General features: G+C 52.2%; 1 non-coding gene across 1 annotated transcript; it reads right to left on the bottom strand.

Moving 5' to 3' along the window:
* Window positions 1–3,057: 3,057 nt before the first annotated feature.
* TRNAH-GUG (transfer RNA histidin (anticodon GUG)) lies at window positions 3,058–3,129 on the bottom strand. Its single transcript has one exon. It is a non-coding gene; the product is annotated as a tRNA-His (tRNA).
* Window positions 3,130–4,861: the final 1,732 nt, after the last annotated feature.

Raw genomic sequence — 4,861 nt, 5'->3', positions numbered from 1 at the left:
TCAGCCCCCCAGCTCTTCTGGCCATGGGCAACACTCCCTTCTAGGCCTCACTCTTTCTCTCTAGAAGTTAGCGATAGGCACCCCTCTATCCTCAAGGCCCTCAAGCATCTCCCTGGAGTGTCCATCTTTTGGTCCACTGAACACTCACAGTATTCACAAAAAGAACAAGAGTACTTGTGGCACCTTAGAGACTAACAAATTTATTTCAGCATGAGCTTTCGTGAGCTACAGCTCACTTCTTCGGATGCACAGAATGGAACACACAGACAGGAGATACAGAGAACATGAAAAGATGGAAGTATGCATACCAGCAGGAAGAGTCTAATCAATTGAAATGAGCTATCGTCAGCAGGGGAAAAAAACTTTTGAAGACTTCAAAAGTTTTTTTCCCCTGCTGACGATAGCTCATCTCAATTGATTAGACTCTTCCTGCTGGTATGCATACTTCCATCTTTTCATGTTCTCTGTATGTATAAATATCTCCTGTCTGTGTGTTCCATTCTGTGCATCCGAAGAAGTGAGCTGTAGCTCACGAAAGCTCATGCTGAAATAAATTTGTTAGTCTCTAAGGTGCCACAAGTACTCTTGTTCTTTTTGCGGATACAGACTAACATGGCTGCTACTCTGCAACAGTATTCACAGAGTCACTGATCCAGCTTACCAGTTCCACTTCAGCTCACCGCCCTGCTTCACATAGCACTTGGATAGGTTTATAGTGAAAGTAAGGAAAAGTTTATTTTAACAAAGATTTAAGTAATAGCAAGTAAAAGTATTGGAAAGAAATGATTACATATAAAGTAGAATCATAACATGCATTCCAGAAGAACTTTGACTTAATTAACAAGCTATGCAATGCTCACCCAAAGTCCATGCAGCATTTGACCACCAGGCTGGCTGGGACCTTCCTTTCATAAGACAAACATGCTGTTAGCTTCTCTCCTTAGTGCAGGATCCCATGCGTTCCATCCTTTGTCTTTATTCATAAACAGGACATTTCCCCCTGATGATTTTTTCCTGTAGATTTTCTTGTAGGTTTCTCCATCTTTTGACTGGTATCTGACACAGTATGCAAATAGGTTTCCATTGAGAGGCAGACAATCCACACATGGCCAGCCAGAGAGATAAGGGTCTGTTACCTCCTGACAAGGACACATCTGAGGTACATCACCTGCTGGTGACCTGCCTTAACTTCCAGACCTTAAGAACACCATTTCCTGTATAGACGCATATGTAGCCAGTGATTTTAGTTTAGTATCCATTTATCATGTGATGTTATGATTAATCAGTGTGTTATATTACATATATTCTCTGTATGTTAGAGTTGATTTGCAGGATTATAAAAATATAAGATTGATCAATATTCAGAGGAACTATGTAGTAGACATGAATAAGACAAGCTGAAACGCAAAAACCTGTAGGTCAAGGCCTGCAAGACTCTAGCTAAGCTATTTTAGGCCTTGGAGACAAGAAATGATGGTGCAAGTCAGTGACCGAGAGATAACTCAAAAGATAATGGGAAAGAGATACCAATCGGTAATATGGCGAAAGTATAGCTGGGAAGATTAAAGTTAAATCATAAAATGCTGTAAGAACAAATATTGTCTCTAACACATGCCTTAACCACAGACAAAGGTGGTATGTCAATGTTGACAAAACCTACCCAGCCTATAGAATTTGGGATCCCTTGTGTTTCCAGGGGACACAAACCAATAGGAAAGAGAGGGTTGACACTTTCATGTACAGATTACCGGTGAAGGGGGAACCCAAGCACAGCCAGCCTCACAGTATAGACAGACTCACAGTATAAAAAGGAGTCCGGTGGCACCTTAAAGACTAACAGATTTATTTGGGCATAAGCTTTCAGGGGTAAAGTATATTTTTGCTTATATCTGTAATTTTCAGTCCATGCATCTGAAGAAGTGTTTATTTACCCATGAAAGCTTATGCCCAGATAAATCTGTTAGTCTTTAAGGTGCCACCAGACTCCTTATTGTTTTTGTGGGTATAGACTAACACAGCTACCCCTCTTATACTTGAATATAAAAAGGGGTGCCCAGAGCAGGAAAATAGAACTTCCTATGGGAAACTCCAGCAGGAACCGCTCCCACATTGATGATCAATTCATGGGAGGGCCAACAGACTCTAACACTATCTAGGAGGATGTGAGTAGGTATAACCAGTTCATTATATGTATCTATAGGAATTGTATATGCTATGACATTTATAGCTTTGTTGGTAACTTTAATAACATTGCTAAAAGATAGATGCTCTTGTAATTGTGTTATTTGCCTATGCTCTCGTGTGTTCCTATGAACTCTAAATCTTGTTGAACTTGAGACTGTAGCCGACAGAGCCGAACCCACTGAAATATGATTAACATTAAATAGAATAAGAGGATATGCATAACTCCTGAAATATTATTGGCACAGACACTTCGCAGTATGATGACCTGTGGGTGCCTGGCTCTCGGTAGTGACCTCACATGCCCCCCTTCTGTGAACTGTTATGCAGATATCTGATCCAGGGGATCACGGTTAATCCCTGTGCACTCACAGTGCTCTCTGCCAGCTGGCACCCAGGGGTGTCTGGGGGTCACAAAATGTTTTCTTGGTTTTGTTTTTAAGTGTTTTAATAAAAGTTATGTTACATTTCTTTTGATAAGCAATGTGGGTCCAACGCCTTTAAGGAGATGGCTGGGTACCAGCCAGTCACCTAAAAGAGTGACCAGCTCCTCCTAATTAGTCTTTGGTTCTCACTCTCTGCAGCCACCACATCTATAAAAGCTGAACCCTGAGGAAAAAGGCTGGCTGTGCCTGGGTTCCCCCTGCCCTGGTAACAGCCTGGCTGTGCCTTAGCGCCCTGCCCCCCATAATGTGCTGGCTGTGACCAGGCGCCTCCCAACCAGCTAGCCGTGCCTGGGTTGCTCCTTCCCCAGTGCCAGGGTGCCCCTCGACCTTGTGCCAGGCTGCCTGTGACCCATAAGAAGCGGGTGCTGCCTGCGCTCCTCCAGCAAAAATGTCACAGAGCCCCCATGCCGTGCTATCGCTGTTGAAACGATGCCGTGACTCGGATTCGAACCGAGGTTGCTGCGGCCACAACGCAGAGTACTAACCACTATACGATCACGGCGAGCTACTGGGGATGTGTGGTAAGCGCTTGGCGCCCGCCTTCTTCAGAGCGGTGCTGATGACGTCACCACGCGAGTGCCTGCCCTATCTAAGATCCGTCTTCAGAACAGCTACGGCGCATGCGGCCCCCAATGGGAAGGGGGCGCGCTCTACGTGGCGCAGAGCTCCACACAGCGCCAAGCCAAGGGATTGCGGAGAGGGAGGAGGGGTGAGCCGGAAGTGTCGTTAGGCGCGAACAGTTGGCGCGTGTTCGCTCTAGTCAGGCGCGCGCGGGCAGCCATCTCTGAATGGTAAGGGCGGGGCTAGGCTGGGCGGTGGGGCCGGCCGCTCTTCCCGCCCCTGCGCTGGGGGCGAGCCCAGGTGGGGCCTGTTTGCTCGGCCGCGGCCTTCGCCGTCCCGCCTGGCACCGCCTCCCTCGCGCGGGGACCTGGGAGCCGGTCGGTCGCGCGCCGGGGATCGGAGCCCCGGGGCGGGGCGAGGGTCTGGAATGAGGGGCAGGCTCCGCCCCCCGCGCGCCCCGGCCGGCCTGCGGGCCCGGCCTGTCCGTCAGCGCCGCCGGGGCCCAGCAGCCCCGCCCAGAGCAGCGCCCAAGGCCGAGGGGGGCCGCCCGCGGGGCAGACACCCCCGTTCCCTCCGCAGCCCCCGGCCGGGCTTGGGGCAGGTCCCCGCTCGCGTCCAGCCAGCTCTGCCCTGCGTGCTGCCAGCCTCGGGCTGCGCTGCCTGCTGCTGGGCCCGGCGCTCGCTGAGCCAAGGCAGCGGAGCCCGCCCCTGTAAAGCGAAGCTGGGCCCGGCTGCCCGTCTCCGCACGGTGCCTGCAGCAGCCCCAGAGCGACCGGGACTCCTTCCCGCGCAGGGGTCAGCAGCCAGCGGGGGCTCTGCAACAGGCAGCTGCAGGGCAGTGCTCGCCCCTGAGGAGCAGGCCTGACGGTTTCACAACCTGGCTGGGTTCGGCTCCTGGCTCTCGGGCAGTGTAGGGGCTAGTGCAGGGGTGGGCAAACTTTTTGGCCCCAGGGCCACATTTGCAAATAGGAATTGTATGGTGGGCCGTGAATGCTCACCGTGGAAAGGGGGGAGGGCTCTGGGTGGGGCTGGGGATAAGGGGTGAAGGAAGGTGCTCTGGGCTGGGATCAAGGGGTTTGGAGGATGGGAGTGGGATCAGGGCTGGGGAGGGTTGGGTTGTGGGAAGGGGTGAGGCTATGGTTGGGGGTGTGGGCTCTGGGGTGGGGCTGGGGATGAAGCGTTTGGGGTACAGAAGCATGCTCTGGGCTGAGATTGAGGGGTTTGGAGGGTGGGAGGAGGATCAGGGCAGGGGTTTGGGGTGTGAGGGTTCTGGCTGCGGGTATGGGCTGGAGATGAGAGATTTGGGGTGCAGGAGGGTGTTCTCAGCTAGGATCAAGGCATTTGGAGGGCAGGAGGGGGATCAGGGCAGGGGGCTGGGGTGTGGGGAGAGGCTTGGGTGCAGGCTCAGGTCACACTTACCTCAAGTGGCTCCCAGAAGCAGCGGAATGTCCCTTCTCTGGATCCTATGTGAAAACATAGCCAGGTGGCTCTGTGCACTGTCCCATCCGCAGGCACCACTGCTGCAGCTCCCATTGGCTGTGGTTCTCAGCTAATGGGAGCTGCAGGGGTGGCACTTGGGGTGCGGGTAGTGTGCAGCGTGGAGGCCCTTGGCTACCCCTACATGTAGGAGCCAGGGGCTGGCATGCGGCTGCTTCTGGGAGCCACAGGAGTGG

The sequence above is a fragment of the Gopherus flavomarginatus genome, chromosome 9 (genome assembly GCF_025201925.1).
Source record: "Gopherus flavomarginatus isolate rGopFla2 chromosome 9, rGopFla2.mat.asm, whole genome shotgun sequence".
Lineage (NCBI taxonomy): Eukaryota > Metazoa > Chordata > Testudines > Testudinidae > Gopherus > Gopherus flavomarginatus.
The sequence above is the reverse complement of the archived record's forward strand: the minus strand, read 5'-3'. Positions and strand labels throughout refer to the sequence as shown.